Below are 19371 nucleotides of genomic sequence, written 5' to 3'. Positions count from 1 at the left end.
TTTTTAGGAACACTTTTATACGTTAACTATTTAGCAATGGACCACGATATAGCATTCCGTGAAAAACTGTCGATAATAAGAATCCAAAATATGTCCGATGGCTCACTGTAACATACTGATTAAGTTTATGAATCATTAGATTACTTTTACTATTTTATATTATATTTATTGTTATATAATATATTAAAAATTCTATGTATATAAAATACATATCTATGCATATGGATTCAAATACTCAACCACCAATTGCTCATCATTTTCATGAGACCCATCACCACCATCATCAACCACCGTGAGCTTCCACCACCGTCAACCACCGATCACAATCACCACTTGTTTATGTTAAAGAAACTGTTGCTGTTGCGCTTTCCATCTCTGATTCGCTGACAATACCAACACCACCACTCGCCACTCATCCACCCCATTTTGATCACCTCCACCACCAATGATCATCATTGAAACTACTATAAACTAACCCAACACCAACATCATAAATCGCCAACAACACCACGTTTATATTTTTATTTTCTTCTTCTTCGATCGCCCTCACAACTGATTACCACCACCCAAGAACTGCCACCACATCAAACCCAAACATCCACAACTTAGCCTGCTCGACTTAATTTTTTTCTGTTTGATCACAACCGTTACAAACCCCCACCTTTATGTTATATTTTTTTTCGAACGAGACTGCATCTGTGTTCTTCCTGTTACGAAACCCACGATGGTTAGTTACAACGAGAGAATGGTGAAAGATGAAGGATACGGTACCCATTGTTTTGTTCCCACCGTTAACCATTTATTATTGTTGTAATCAAAACCAAAACAAACCCACCAATGAAGATTAACAGCTACACTTATTTACATAAATCCTTCATAAACCCTTGAACGATCCTCCACTACGCTATCGTCCCTATTTCTGACCATGGATTAATCGTGTGGGTATTTGGTTTTAAGAAGAAAAGCAAACTGCTCGTTTCAGTCTAAAATGGTTAAACATGGGAGTTAAAACAGAAAGAATCTAATGGTTAAATGGTTGGGAAGGGTGTTGTTAAACGATTGGTCTTGAGTTCGAATCAAGGCTTCTGCTAAACATTTGCTTCTTTTTTTTAAAAAAAAAAATTGAATCACAGCACATCTATTTAATGGGCAGGGATCTATTTCAATTTTCTGTTGGGCCGTAAACCTAACTTGGACTGCCGTGTGTTAGTTTCTAGGCGGGCCGAATACATGGTTGTGTGAGGGGACGAAATCCATGTATGATCTTTGTTGGGCCTAGTTTATTGGGGTGTTGGGCCATATGGTAATGGGGTTATGTGAAGATGAGATGATGGAAGTGATTCTGTGATTAGGATGATATGATGAAAACAGAAAATTTAGATAAAAGGAATTAAATCTTAAAAATAACAGAAAAACATAAGCAGATGAATGGTTAAGGGTTTGGGTGTTTAAGCGACAGGTTGCGTGTTCGAACCCGGGCAGTGACAGTTTTTCTTTTTGGAAGCCTAGTAATCCTTTTAAGGTAGTAATATTATTATTATTATTATTATTATTATTATTATTATTATTATTATTATTATTATTATTATTATTATTATTATTATTACTAATATAAGTATTAGTTATCATTTATTATTATCATGAATATAATTACAATTATGATTATTATTATTATTATTAAGTATTAAGTATTATTCTCAAAAATTTTATTTTCATTATCATTATTATTAAACTTTTTATTTTATTAAAAACTACTATTATTATCATTATTATTATTATTATCGTTATAGTATTAGTATTATTACTAGTAAAATCATTATTTTTATATAGTTATTATTATTAATATTCGTTATTATTAAAAGTATCATTTCTACAAAAATTACAATTTTTATTATTATAACTATTATTATTATTATAGGATGAAACAACTTTTTATTTATTATTATCAATATTATTTTGCCAAATGACTAATAGTTATATAAAACCATATTTACTACATATAACATAACTATATTAATATTTTTGTAATAAATATTAATTTTCTATTTAAAAAAATATATCTAATTAAGTTATTAATAAAAAATATAATTTATTAAAATAAAAATTATATCACTAATGTAAAATTGTTCGATTACGATTATATGTTCTAATATATATATATATATATATATATATATATATATATATATATATATATATATATATATATATATATATATATATATATATGAATGATATAGGTTCGTGAATCCGAGGCCAACCCTGCATTGTTCAGTGTCGTATGAATATTTTTACTACAAAATATTATAAGTGAGTTCATTTGATTCCCTTTTACTCTTTACATTTTTGGGACTGAGAATACATGCGCTACTTTATAACTGATTTATAACTGTTTTATTCAATGCTTTTACAATCTATATTTTTGGAATACATGAGATGCTTTTATAAATGTTTGACGAGATAGACACAAGCAAAACATTCCTTGAATGAATTATTATGCAGTTAGAAGTTCTGTGGATTATTATTGAATTAGGTGGACATGATAATTGCCACCAATTGATGAATATGTTTTCCCCTGATTATTATTGCTTGGTAACCTAAGAATTAGAATCGGGTATGGCCCTAATTCACGCGAATCCTAAAGGTAGCTACCGGGTTTAACACCCCACCCAGAATGTTCACTAGACGGAAGAGCTAGTGGGCGTGGTGTTTAGTACTTCGAAGTTTATATATTATACAGACGAGATGTTCTGTTTTGGGGATATTATTATTGATGTGCATTATATGTTAAGGTCGGTTACCATGTTGAACAATAAAATCGAAATGAATGTTATGTATCGAGAGAATGATTTTTATACACAGGTTATGTGTATTAGTTTTGTGCACGAGATATGTGCACGATTATTTAAAAATCGCGAGGCAACCTACGGGGGAGAAAATGATACGAACCTACTCTGCTAAGCATTATGAAAAATGGTTTCGTACACGAGATAGGTGTACTGTATTTGAATCTCGTGGTCTATCAAAATGATGAATTTTATTGTTTACGATAAACTTATGAACTCACCAACCTTTTGGTTGACACTTTAAAGCATGTTTATTCTCATGTATGAAAGAAATCTTTCGCCGTGCATTTGCTCATTTTAGAGATATTACTTGGAGTCATTCATGACATATTTCAAAAGATGTTGTATTCGAGTCGTTGAGTTCATCAAGATTATTATTAAGTCAATTATAGTTGGATGTATTATGAAATGGTATGCATGTCGTCAACTTTCGATGTAAGGAAAGTTTGTCTTTTCAAAACGAATGCAATGTTTGTAAAATATAACATATAGAGGTCAAGTACCTCGCGATGTAACCAAATATAATGTATTCGTCCAGATAGATTAGGACGGGTCATTAAAGTTGGTATCATAGCGGTAGACTTAGCGAACCAGGTCTTGCATTAGTGTGTCTAACTGATAGTTGTTAAGATGCATTAGTAAGTCTGGACTTCGACCGTGTCTGCATGTCAAAAGTTTTGCTTATCATTTCGGGTCGAAAATTATCTACTTATCATCCTTAGGAAATTACCTGATTATCATTCCTAGTCTAGACACATCTTACTGCATTGATTGCATGAATAGTGTATAGACAAAATTCATATCCTAGCGTATCTGTTACTGTAGATTTGCCTAACATATGCCGTAAATTTCTCCGTAATCTCCGAAATCTTTTGTTCTATATATATAGATATTCTATGTAATTAGAATACCATCCGATAGCCGAAAATCATTTCATATTAAAAATCCTTTATTCGAAAGTACGAAATGGGACTCATCACTAGTTCAAGTTCTTCGGAACCCGACAGCTATTCCGACATGGATGTTCACCTAAGCTCTGGAGGCAGCGTCACCAGAATGAATCAACCAATCAACCATCCCCAATTCATCTGATGGGTTCGTATTCTACTAAATCATTGGAGACGGGAAGAAGGTGATCCTTTCCATCCTGCACATTCCCCTCTTGGCGAAGAACCTGAAGCACTTACTGGCGAACCTGTTCGTAATACTATTTTCTCTCTCATTTCCAGGGTATCTCGCCACGACTATATCACAACTCTGATTCTAAACCTTATTCATTCGCTCGTTACTACTGACAATCATTTCGGAGTAATAAGTCAACGAGCTTCGCGCTCGAGTAATCAATTTGGAGAATATGGAGCAAAACTTACCAACTTCAGCAACAACATCAACACCAGTACCACCAACAACCCAAGTTTCAACATCACATGCCTCAACATCTCATTCTATACCTCGAGTATAATCATCATTCTACATGACGTTCTACATCAATTATCTTCGTTCTTCATGGCGATTATGTAATCTCTAATGTTTTAGAGATTATGTATTCAAGTTCTAATGGTAAATCAAATGAGATTAATATTATATTAACTCATTAAATCCATGATTACATCTGAAGAAAATATATATGTATATATATTTTCATAAAGATTGTAATTAAAAGTTCTTTTGTACAAACTGTTAATGGTGAAAATATTTTAACGGGTAGATAATACCCGAGGAATATTTAGATTTCACAGTAATAAGTTACACTGTACATTCTTTGAATCTGATTCAACGGTCATTTACTATCCTCCTTACATCCACAGATATACGAATCCGTTCACCACAGAATAACCATTTTTATTCAATTTCATATTTGGATTTTGACTTATCAGAATCCAACAAGTGACATAATGAAGAAAACATTGGACAAAATAAAATTTGTTAGAAACAAACAAATTAACTATGAGAAATTTTGTTAAGAATCCACGCTAACAAAATCCTACCTAACTGTTCCTAGCTAACTGTTAATTCCCTATTACATTATCGCAATTTTAATTATCGCAATTTAATTATTGCAATTTTAATTTTCGCAATTTTATTTATCGTCATTTAATTTCTGTTATTTATTTTACGCACTTTATTTATCGTCATTTAAATACTGTTATTTATGCATTTAAATATCGGGACACGTATACAATGTTTTGACATATCATATCGACGCATCTATATATATTATTTGAAATAACCATAGACACTCTATATGCAGTAATGCTCGAGTTAGCTATACAGGGTTGAGGTTGATTCTACAATAATATATATACTAGTCTGAGACATGTATACAATGGGTCACGATACGTATTAATTAATTCGAATATTATATATATGAATTATTGAATTACTAAATGTAGACTACCAACATTGAACAATTAAAATGAATTAAAATATTGATTATAACATATGAAACTAAACATTTCTTCAAGTTTGCCACTTGATTTCATCTTACACCTCGTTTGTATTTTGACGATTACAATCTGCGTTCAAATCTTTCATGATTCTTGAAAACACCTCAATCGAGAGGATGAACCAACCGCACTTCATCTACGGAAGAAATATTGATACATATAGTTATGCACCTGAAAAACACTCGAAACCTGAGTAAATGTTTAACACGTATATGTGCTAGCTCCTTTGGCGTTGTTACTACCGAAATTATCTTTACAATTCCTTTCCAAATTAGCCAATTTTGTCACAGCTCCAACAAATCAACTTCAATTTTTCATTCGAATAAACCTTATTATAAAGATTACCCCTTCATCATCGTTACCGGAGAACCGTTTATAACCCACCATATTGGCAGTAAACTTACCAGCAACTTCATTACTCATTGGCTTAAGTCTCTCCGAAGAACCATTATAATTGCTCGTTAAAACTTATTCATATATTGCTCGTTAAACGCGAATTTTTTTTATACATATGAGGTGCGCGGCGCGCACCACCCATTGTGCGCGGCGCGCACAAGGCCTGATCAGTTCTGTCCGGCTTTGTCATTTTTCGATTAAAGATCTCCCACTTCCCGACCCTTTTAGACAAAATGATTTTCACAACATTTTATAATATGTAAAACTAACACGTTTCAATAATAAAACAAGATTTATGACACCGGGCCCACATCGGCCGTTTTACGACTTTCGTACAAAATACAAGTTTTCGACTACATGAGTTTAAGTACCAAACACAACCACGAGCATGATGTTTGGGGATAAACTACCCAATCCTAAGTCGAAACCAAAAGTAATCCAAGCAAGCATCAAAAGGGGAAATCATCTAATCCCGAGCATACCCTTGCCACGTCCGCCTCCGAACCTAAAAATGTAAACAACGAGAGGGTAAGCTAATGCTTAGTGAATGCAATACTTATACGCATACATACATAATCCAATTACTTGCATACACCTACAAAAACAACATAATAATCATTAGCAAACCGCAATAAACGTATAATCGTACGTACAACAAGTCAACAACATTAGCATAGAGATCTCAACCATAATACGTACAATACCAGCGAAACATACACACCCCAACATACACAATGTCGACATTCGACTCGATGGTGGCTGACGAAGAGCGGTAGGTCAAAATCGTTAACCACTCACCACCCATCGCAACGCGTACGTGGCCGACGAAGAGCGATAGGTCAAAATCGTTAACCACTCACCACTACGCACCATGAGGCCGACAAAAAGTGTAACCAAAACGTTAACACTTACCTCAATCACAAGGATGGCCGACGAAAAGCAGAACCGCTTACCATCCCACGATAAGTGGCCAACGAAGAGCGGATCCCCAAACGGATAACGCTCACCACTTACCCAAACTCACATGTGGCCGACGAAGAGCGGTAAGTCAAACATTAATCACTCGCCACATAACCAAATACTCACATGTGACCGACTAAGAGCGATAGGTCAAACGTTAATCACTCGTCACATGCTCACCTCCAATTGTGGTCGACAAAAAGTCATTCCTTTCGGATATCACTCACCACATTCCAAACACACACATACACACGTGGCCGACAAAGAGCGATAGGTCAAACGTTAATCGCTCACCACATACACAAACCGAATATAGCCAACGAATAACTATCCCCACGGATATCACTCACTATATTTTCCCAACTCAATTGTGGTCCACGAAAAGTGAATCCTAACGGATGTCACTTACCACTTCGCACACAAGCAACCAAATTATATACATAAGCGTATAAATATTCCACTCACCTCGATTACTTGAAAAGCAATCCCACTTGAGCTCCTAATCGTCCAAATGCAAATCACCTAAGTAATTCACAACAAATAAGCCAAACAATCTAGCTTATGACCAAAATACCAATAAGTGCAATATTAACCCAATTGCACTTACTTCCAATTTGACTAAGTCAAAATCTCACCCGAAATACCCATAATCACAATAGACTAGTGATTATGCTCCGACAACCCATTTACTCAAGGTTTCAACATCAAAACACATTACTTGCATCAATTTACACAAAATCCATTTTGACCTAATCTCAAGTCAAAACACCCATTTGCAAGTTTACACTAATAATCACTCATAACCTAAGTTAACAAGTGATTTCACATCCACACATGATTATCAACTAATCAATTTCATCATCCAACCCAAAACCCACCAACAATGGTTATCAACACCATTTACTAGCTCAATCACCCAATTATCAACTAGTGGGTTTACTCAAGAACACCCAAATCAAAGCCCCAAATATGAACACTAAATTAAACTATGAATACTCGGAGTTAGAACTTACCAATACCACCACAACGTAGCCAAGAGCGAGATGAACAACCTTAACACTCGAGCTTTTGATCGATTCAAGCTCCTTCTTCTCCAAATCACCAAATCTCTCTCTAGAAATCTCTCTCTCTCTAAGAATGAAATGAGAGTGTTTGTGGATTTGAAATGTGGTCCAAAACTAGATCCAAAACTGATAATATGGCTACACATCCGGCCTCAAGTGAAAAGACCAAAATGCCCTTCGTTTAACTCAAAATAGAAATGCGCGCACCCACTCAATTTCAGACAGTGAGTTCCAGTTTGCTACAGTTTGATTAATCGATGTTTAGGTACACTTGTACACTTGGGTTTAGGGTCTTACAACTCTCCCCCACTTAAATTAGATCACGTCCCTGTGATCCTCGCCACTTAACTTACAGGAACCACGATCCATGGTCCTCCGACATACGTCCAAACTCGATGTCCACAACAATTCCATCAAATTCGAAGATTTCGCACAACTCCCTTAGGTGATTTTACTCCAAAGTTACTCTTCTGATTTAAATCATCATCCGTGATTTACCAAATCTACCAAACCGAGCACTAAGTCTCGCTTCATTCCCAATTCGAAACAAACTCACGCCTCGACCGCATGACAAAAACAAGCTAACGTTCCCAAACCTCGAACCAAGTTAGCAACCCCTTTAGCGTACCCTTATCATGTACATTGCTAAAGTAACAACACACCAATAATATGGCCAACAAACATTACAATGGAGCAGACGAAAAGTGAATCCTCACGATCGGATACCACTTGCGCCACATTCTCGCGCGTACGTGGCCGGCGAAAGCGGTAGATCAAACGTTAACCACTTACCACTACGCAACAAGAGGCCGACAATAAGCGCATCCTTACGGATCACACTTACCTCTCCTCACACATGGCCAAACAAAAGCGATTTCTAACAGAAAACGCATTCCACACACCAATAAGTAGCCGACGAAAAGCGAATCCTAACGGATAACACTTACTACTTATCACACTCCAACCGTGGCCAACGAAAAGTGAATCCTCGCAATTGGATAGCACTTGCCACAATACATACAATTTAACCAAAATTGCATTTCACCACAAAATCCATTAGTGTACTTAACACCGCGTAATCACTAATTCCCCGGGTGATGTCTTAAACACCGCGACTAACTCACCCTCATGACCATGTGGTGTCTTAAACACCGCGACAATTCCACATGTCAATCAAACCAATGAGTGGAGTCTTAAACACCGCGACTAATCCACCCAAGTAAAATCCATTATACACATGCACGCATCATACGTACGCGTACACAACACCATCGCAATCGAGCAAGAACCACCTATATCGCACATAGGTACAGGACAACCATTCTCTAGCAAAGAATCCGACACGCACACCCCTTAACCGAGGGATTTCACCTTGCTCGTCAAACACGTTCATTATCTCCCAACGAGATTTACCACATTACCACCTCGGTGATCATTTAAATCCAAAATCATAAATACAATTTAACCGAAATTGTACTCTACCACTAATCGACCAAATCTATGTCCCGACACAAATTTCGGATCCATTATAAGCATCATCCGAAATCTCACACTAAAACCTCCTCGCGTGGGAGGGTAACTCCCCCACTTGGAACTACGTCCCATAATCGCATTTGTACAACCGTACAATGCTACCAAAGCTAGACTTTACTAACAATTGGGTTCACACGACCCATCACCATATCTTGCTCCAACCTTGAGCATACTAAGGACCTTAACCTATCCTTAAACACTTCGAACGAAAAGTGTACCACAAATTACACAAACTTTATTCTTGCAACTCTTCGATTGCCATAACTTGTTAAAGTTCCATCTAGTCACTCATGTACCTAAGGGTTTCTCTCCGGTACCCTAAGTACAATATAACCACAATACCGTCGGAGTCGAACGTTACGCCTGCAGGTATGAAAGAGGCACCTGACATCGCGTCACATAGACTCCACTATCAACATTCATCGAGACCGAAAAGCTCGACCTCGAGGGTTCCATTCATCCGATGTCACCCATCACAACACTAAGGTGACCTTAAGTCATCCGTACCCGACGAAACTTATGTTTCATCAATTACGTCACAAAAGCGACTACGCGTTACCAAAACAACACCAAAGCCCATTCCCATGGCTTGGTAAAATCTTTCGCCCATCACTAAGGAATGCTTGGAAACACCAAGTCTTAAGCCCCTCGCACGTCAATCCGAACATCATCATAGGGTAATTCCATAAGGAACGCTACCCCTCATTACACTACGCACTAACACAAAATGCATCAAACAAAACCATAAGCACATTTCGAAAGAAATATCGAAAAGTACCTGAACATCGTCGTCAGGTTCTCATGCATCACCAACTAGTTCCGGACACGCCGACTTTCGGTATCCCTCCTTTCGATAATTGAAACATGTAACCTTGTTAGACTTCTCATTCGTACATTCGCGCGACAAATGTCCCCGTTGTCCGCAATTATAACATGTGGGTATAAAACCACCGGTACCACTCTTCTTCACGCTTCTGACACCCTCGAAAACACTCTTACTCTTTTTGTTCGAATGCATCGTAGTCTCGGACGTTCGCTTACTAACATCGGAACCACTCTTCTTTAGGACAAGTGTCTCAAAACTTTTTGTCATGTCAAACAACTCGTCAAAAGTTTTCACCACGTTTACGCTAATCTTCTCTTGATAACTATCGTTCAAGATTCGATAGAAGTCTTCCTTCAACATTTTGTCATTACCGACATACTCCGGGCAAAATTGTGTCTTGGACAAGAAAACAGATTTGAGAGTGTTTAAATCCATTGACCCTTGCCTCAAAGCACGCAACTCGCCCTTAAGCTTAGAAAGATCGGCCGAAGTTCGGTATTCCTTGAAAAATTCCGCTTTGAACTCGTCCCATGTGAACTCCATACATTGTTCATCACTATAGAGTTGGATTTTCGCATCCCACCACAACTTGGCGTCACCCCTTAGCGTACTACTACCATACCTCGTCTTCTTATCGAGAGGGCACTCACTAGTATGAAAGGCCCCCTCCATATCGGAGATCCAACGATTACTCTTTAGCAGATCTCGTTCACCATCAAAAGTGGGAGGTTGAGCATCCTTGAAGTTTTTGTAGTAGAAGTCTCGCCTTCCTATATTATCTTCGTGGAGAACAACCTTAACTTGTTCCTTAACTAGATTGACTACTTGCTCGTCAATCGTATCTAAAAACATCTTTTTAACGTCCTCTAGAAACCCCGCCTTTTGACGCTCAAAGATGGCCTCAACCTTGGCCGTGAACTCGGAGTCCTCGCCTTGATCACCATTATCATGTCCGTTCCTCGTCTTCATTCTAAGAAATGAACTCGGTTAGGAACGCAACATGAATAAACTATATACATCGTCGCGAACAATAATCACAATCAAGTAAATACGCCACCGTTCGCACATCCCATCTAGTTCAATACTTGTTGTACATCACTTACTTGACTTGGCTTGCAACCATAATAATGGTCGCGAATTATTATTACGCTCACACGCCATGCCGAGCTCATGAATACAACAATCATCTCGCTAGATGTTCAACACAAAATAACATGATTAGTAACACATAATCAATACATAGCTAGTTCACCTACAATATAAGGCACTAGCTAAAATCCGAACCGACCCGTAATCCTATAAGTCCCGCAACAAATAAGCACACACAAAAAGTCTAAGTCTAGGCGCCTATCTCAAGTCACCTAAATCCCTTAGACCATGCTCTGATACCACTTGTAACAACCCAACCCGTTATCCAACCTTAAACGTGAAATTTTTTTTTTATACAGATGAGGTGCGCGGCGCGCACCATCCATTGTGTGCGGCGTGCACAAGACCTGATCAGTTCTGTCCGGCTTTGTCATTTTTCGATTAAAGATCTCCCACTTCCCGACCCTTTTAGACAAAATGCTTTTCACAACATTTTATAATATGTAAAACTAACACGTTTCAATAATAAAACAAGATTTACGACACCGAGCCCACATCGGCCGTTTTACGACTTTCGTACAAAATACAAGTTTTCGACTACATGAGTTTAAGTACCAAACACAACCACGAGCATGATGTTTGGGGATAAACTACCAAATCCTAAGTCGAAACCAAAAGTAATCCAAGCAAGCATCAAAAGGGGAAATCATCTAATCCCGAGCATACCCTTGCCACGTCCGCCTCCGAACCTAAAAATGTAAACAACGAGTGGGTATGCTAATGCTTAGTGAATGCAATACTTATACGCATACATTCATAATCCAATTACTTGCATACACCTACACAAACAACATAATAATCATTAGCAAACCGCAATAAACGTATAATCGTACGCACAATAAGTCAACAACATTAGCATAGAGATTTCAACCATAATACGTACAATACCAGAAAAACATACACACCCCAACATACACAATGTCGACATTCGACTCGATGGTGGCCGACGAAGAGCGGTAGGTCAAAATTGTTAACCACTCACCACCCATCGCAACGCGTACGTGGCCGACGAAGAGCGGTAGGTCAAAATCGGTAACCACTCACCACTACGCACCATGAGGCCGACGAAAAGTGCAATCGAAACGTTAACACTTACCTCAATCACAAGGATGGCCAATGAAAAGCGAAACCGCTTACCATCCCACGATAAGTGGCCAACGAAGAGCGGATCCCCAAACGGATAACGCTCACCACTTACCCAAACACACTTGTGGCCGACGAAGAGCGATAGGTCAAACATTAATCACTCGCCACATAACCAAATACTCATATGTGACCGACGAAGAGCGATAGGTCAAACGTTAATCACTCGTCACATGCTCACCTCCAATTGAGGTCGACAAAGAGTCATTCTTTTCGGATATCACTCACCACATTCCAAACACACACATACACACGTGGCCGACAAAGAGCGATAGGTCAAACGTTAATCGCTCGCCACATACACAAACCGAATATAGCCAACGAAGAGCTATCCCCACGGATATCACTCACTATATTTTCCCAACTCAATTGTGGTCCACGAAAAGTGAATCCTAACGGATGTCACTTAACACTTCGCACACAAGAAACCAAATTATATACATAAGCGTATAAATATTCCACTCACCTCGATTACTTGAAAAGCAATCCCGCTTGAGCTCCTAATCGTCCAAATGCAAATCACCTAAGTAATTCACAACAAATAAGCCAAACAATCTAGCTTATATCCAAAATACCAATAAGTGCAATATTAACCCAATTGCACTTACTTCCAATTTGACTAAGTCAAAATCTCACCCGAAATACCCATAATCACAATCGACTAGTGATTATGCTCCGACAACCCATTTACTCAAGGTTTCAACATCAAAACACATTACTTGCATCAATTTACACAAAACCCATTTTGACCTAATCTCAAGTCAAAACACCCATTTGCAAGTTTACACTAATAATCACTCATAACCTAAGTTAACAAGTGATTTCACATCCACACATGATTATCAACTAATCAATTTCATCATCCAACCCAAAACCCACCAACAATGGTTATCAACACCATTTACTAGCTCAATCACCCAATTATCAACTAGTGGGTTTACTCAAGAACACCCAAATCAAAACCCCAAATATGAACACTAAATTAAACTATGAAAACTCGGAGTTAGAACTTACCAATACCACCACAACGTAGCCAAGAGCGAGATGAACAACCTTAATACTCGAGCTTTTGATCGATTCAAGCTCCTTCTTCTCCAAATCACCAAATCTCTCTCTAGAAATCTCTCTCTCTCTCTAAGAATGAAATGAGAGTGTTTGTGGATTTGAAATGTGGTCCAAAACTACATCCAAAACTGATAATATGGCTACACATCCGGCCTCAAGTGAAAAGACCAAAATGCCCTTCGTTTAACTCAAAATAGAAAGAAAAAAAAAGCAGAAAACTGTCACTGGGACAGTGCGCCGAGCGCACACCTGAAGCTGCGCTGCGCGAACCCACTCAATTTCAGACAGTGAGTTCCAGTTTGCTACAGTTTGATTAATCGATGTTTAGGTACACCTATACACTTGGGTTTAGGGTCTTACAATATACTCATCCACATCTTATAACGAGAATTACCACATCAATTATCGAGAATTAGCAATCAATATTTTGAATCTCGCAACGTTTCTACATCAACAGTTATATGTATACATATAGCAGTTATCTCTTAGAATCATGATTTTCCATTCTGAAATTTTGAAAAGCATTCAGTCTACAAATCAACACTCTGAATTTTGAAAAAGTTGAATGAAGCAACAAAAACTGTAAACGACCTTAACCGTCAGAAGTTGGATCATAAAGAATAGTATGTTGGCAAAGCTCAGAAATGTTGGAACTGAAAAATGAATTGAGCAAGCCATGAAGGAGGCTGTGGACAAATCATAAAGGCTAAACCTGCCTTCAAAGAATCCAAATGATTCAGTGTATGCTGAACTTATTAACGAATACCTTACTTCTGATTCTAAACCTTTACGGACAAATCTTATTCATCATCCATCGATATTAGAAATTCTAAGATATCATTGTATCTTTCATTATAAATATCCTCGATATTTCTGAGGATACTTTCATAACTATTCTTATCTGAAATCATTTATCTCTTCGCGATATCAGTGTTACATCAGAAAGGAAACAGTTTTAGTTTCTAAATTCTGAAAAATTCGAACTTAAAATATGAATGTTTTTGAAGTAGTGTTGGGAATTGAAACATGAGTTAGTATAATATAATGACACTTGATCAACGTGATTATATTACAGTAAATCATGATGAGTTCCTAATGGAACTTGATGATTCACAGACCATAACGTCATTAGGTGCCATGTTACACGACTCTCACATTCTACCTGATCTCCAAACATATTGAGAACATGTTTTCCCTGATAGTTCTACCTTTTCTCTTGAATTCTGGTAATTTAACCAATCAAGATCGTGCTATTACAATTTCTCTCTTAGAACGTTAGCTATGTTCATTTCGAATTTCATATCTATGAATTCTGGACCATTATTCGCTTGACTTAAAGTCGGGAAGAGAAAGCAAAAGTATGGAACTCCAAAATATAAAGGAAACGAAGAGGGTGGATTTATAGTGAAATATCAGACAGAGCAAATCGAGACAGATCCTCGCATTTAATCAAAGAGGATTCTAATTTCCTTAATTACCGGAGAATCAAATACGATTACAAAAATTTTCTTTAAACCCCTTGAATTCCGAAAATCAACCATGACTACGTCACCGGTTAAGACGAACCTACATTTACTCATTTCACTCTTTTGTGATAGCTTCACTCGTACCCTTCACATAAACGAATTGTTTTATCCATATTACTCATCGGTGATAAAACTTTAATTTCCAGCTCATATGCGTCATGAAAACATACTTATTGTCAGCCATGACCATTCCAATTAAATTTCGGGACGAAATTTCTTTAACGGGTAGGTACTGTGACGACCCGGAAATTTTTGACCAAATTTAAACTTAATCTTTATATGTTTCCGACACGATAAGCAAAGTCCGTTATGTTACGTCTCAAAAATTTTAAACTGTTCAATTGACCTTCGACTGCTCTCGACGATTCACGAACCATTAATTGTAAATAGATATGTGTGTATGTATATATAAATAATAATTCGAAATATAATTTGAAGTATTATATGTTGTTGTTATTAAAAATTAATAAAATAAAAATAGGATATTATAATAATTATTATTTAAAATATATCTCTATATATAAATAAATTGTATTAAAAATAAATATTAAATGATTGTAATACTCGTTTGATGATCCGATTGATATTAAGCAAGTTAAATTCAAACTTATGTAATTTTAAAATAAACGGTGATACGAAAATGAGTTCTATAAATTTTAGGCTTATTAAAAATGTATTTAGGAACTATTTGTTAAGCTTTAACACTTTTTATATTTTACCTAGAATTGAGAGGGACAGTTGATGTAATTTTTATTTATTAAATTAATAATTGAATTTTATACCATAATGACCAAAATAATTAAATATATTTAATCTAAAAATTTAAGATTTTTAGGAACACTTTTATACGTTAACTGTTTAGCAATGGACCACGATATAGCATTCCGTGAAAAACTGTCGGTAATAAGAATCCAAAATATGTCCGATGGCTCACTGTAACATACTGATTAAGTTTATGAATCATTAGATTACTTTTACTATTTTATATTATTTTTATTGTTATATCATATATTAAAAATTCTATGTATATAAAATACATATCTATGCATATGGATTCAAATACTCAACCACCAATTGCTCATCATTTTCACGAGACCCATCACCACCATCATCAACCACCGTGAGCTTCCACCACCATCAACCACCGATCACAATCACCACTTATTTATGTTAAAGAAATTGCTGCTGTTGCGCTTTCCATCTCTAATTCGATGACAATACCAACACCACCACTCGCCACTCATCCACCCCATTTTGATCACCTCCACCACCAATGATCATCATTGTAACTACTATAAACTAACCCAACACCAACATCATAAACCGCCAACAACACCATGTTTATATTTTTATTTTCTTCTTCTTCGATCGCCCTCACAACTAATTACCACCACCCTAGAACCGCCACCACATCAAACCCAAACACCCACAACTTAGCCTGCTCGACTTAACTTTTTTCTGTTTGATCACAATCGTTACAAACCCCCACCTTTATGTTATATTTTTTTTTTCAAACGAGACTGCATCTGTGTTCTTCCTGTTACGAAACCCACGATGGTTAGTTACAATGAAAGAATAGTGAAAGATGAAGGCTACGGTACCCATTGTTTTGTTCCCACCGTTAACCATTTATTATTGTTTTAATCGAAACCAAAACAAACCCACCAATGAAGATTAACCGCTACACTTATTTACATAAATCCTTCATAAACCCTTGAACGATCCTCCAGTACGCTATCGTCCCTATTTCTGACCATGGATTAATCGTGTGGGTATTTGGTTTTAAGAAGAAAAGCAAACTGCTCGTTTCAGTCTAAAATGGTTAAACGTGGGAGTTAAAACAGAAACAATCTAATGGTTAAATGGTTGGGAAGGGTGTTGTTAAATGATTGGTCTTGAGTTCGAATCAAGGATTCTGCTAAACATTTGCTTCTTTTTAAAAAAAAAAAAAAAAAAAACGAATCATAGCACATCTATTTAATGGGCCGGGATCTATTTCAATTTTCTGTTGGTCCGTAAACCTAACTTGGACTGCCGTGTGTTAGTTTCTAGGCGGGCCGAATACATGGTTGTGTGAGGGGACGAAATCCATGTATGATCTTTGTTGGGCCGAGTTTATTGCGGTGTTGGGCCATATGGTAATGGGGTTATGTGAAGATGAGATGATGGAAGTGATTCTGTGATTAGGATGATATGATGAAAACGGAAAATTTAGATAAAAGGAATTAAATCTTAAAAATAACAGAAAAACATAAGCAGAGGAATGGTTAAGGGTTTGGGTGTTTAAGCGACAGGTTGCGTGTTCGAACCCGGGCAGTGACAATTTTTCTTTTTGGAAGCCTAGTAATCCTTTTAAGGTAGTAATATTATTTATATTGTTATATTATTCTTATTATTATTATTATTATTATTATTATTATTATTATTATTATTCTTATTATTATTATTATTATTATTATTATTATTTTTATTATTATTATTATTATTATTATTTTTATTATTACTACTACTAATATAAGTATTAGTTATCATTTATTACTATCATGAATATAATTACAATTATGATTATTATTATTATTATTAAGTATTAAGTATTATTCTCAAAAAATTTATTTTCATTATCATTATTATTAAACTTTTCATTTTATTAAAAACTACTATTATTATCATTATTATTATTATTATTATTATTATTATTGTTATAGTATTAGTATTATTATTAGTAAAATCATTATTTTTATATAGTTATTATTATTAATATTCGTTATTATTAAAAGTATCATTTCTAAAAAAAAATTACAATTTTTATTATTATAACTATTATTATTATAGGATGAAATAACTTTTTTATTTATTATTATCAATATTATTTTATCAAATGACTAATAGTTATATAAAACCATATTTACTACATATAACATAACTATATTAATATTTTTGTAACAAATATTAATTATCTATTTAAAAAAATATATCTAATTAAGTTATTAATAAAACATATAATTTATTAAAATAACAATTATATCACTAATAATACGTAAAATTGTTCGATTGCGATTATATGTTTTAATATATATATATATGAATGATATAGGTTCGTGAATTAGAGGCCAACCCTGCATTATTCAGTGTCGTATGAATATTTTTACTACAAAATATTATAAGTGAGTTCATTTGATTCCCTTTTACTCTTTACATTTTTGGGACTGAGAATACATGCGCTACTTTATAACTGATTTATAACTGTTTTATTGAATGCTTTTACAATCTATATTTTTAGAATACATGAGATGCTTTTATAAATGTTTGACGAGATAGACACAAGCAAAACATTCCTCGAATGAATTATTATGCAGACAGAAGTTCTGTGGATTATTATTGAATTAGGTGGACATGATAATTGCCACCAATTGATGAATATATTTTCCCCTGATTATTATTGCTTGGTAACCTAAGAATTAGAATCGGGTATTGCCCTAATTCAAGTGAATCTTAAAGGTAGCTACCGGGTTTAACACCCCCACCCAGAGTGTTCACTAGACGGAAGAGCTAGTGGGCGTGGTGTTTAGTACTTCGAAGTTTATATATTATATAGACGAGATGTTCTGTTTTGGGGATATTATTATTGATGCGCATTATATGTTAAGGTCGGTTACCATGTTGAGCAATAAAATCAAAATGAATGTTATGTATCGAGAGAATGATTTTTATACACAGGTTATGTGTATTAGTTTTGTGCACGAGATATGTGCACGATTATTTAAAAATCGCTAGGCAACCTACGGGGGAGAAAAGGATACGAACCTACTCTGCTAAGCATTATGAAAAATAGTTTCGTACACGAGATAGGTGTACTGTATTTGAATCTTGTGGTCTATCAAAATGATGAATTTTATTGTTTACGATAAACTTATGAACTCGCCAACCTTTTGGTTGACACTTTAAAGCATGTTTATTCTCAGGTATGAAAGAAATCTTCCGCCGTGCATTTGCTCATTTGAGAGATATTACTTGGAGTCATTCATGACATATTTCAAAAGACGTTGCATTCGAGTTGTTGAATTCATCAAGATTATTATTAAGTCAATTATAGTTGGATGTATTATGAAATGGTATGCATATCGTCAACTTTCGATGTAAGGAAAGTTTGTCTTTTCAAAACGAATGCAATGTTTGCAAAATGTATCATATAGAGGTCAAGTACCTCGCGATGTAACCAAATGTAATGTATTCGTCCAGATGGATTAGGACTGGTCATTAAACAAGTCATACCATAATTTTTCGTTCTCCAAACAAATATGCCAATTTTTTGAGGAATATTAACTTCATTTGCACCGATCTCAACACCCTTGTCAACCCATCTCTACCCCCAATATTTTTCAAGATGATTAATCCTTCACTAGCAATAATGAATAA

This window comes from Rutidosis leptorrhynchoides, chromosome 3 (genome assembly GCF_046630445.1).
Source record: "Rutidosis leptorrhynchoides isolate AG116_Rl617_1_P2 chromosome 3, CSIRO_AGI_Rlap_v1, whole genome shotgun sequence".
NCBI lineage: Eukaryota > Viridiplantae > Streptophyta > Magnoliopsida > Asterales > Asteraceae > Rutidosis > Rutidosis leptorrhynchoides.
The sequence above is the reverse complement of the archived record's forward strand: the minus strand, read 5'-3'. Positions refer to the sequence as shown.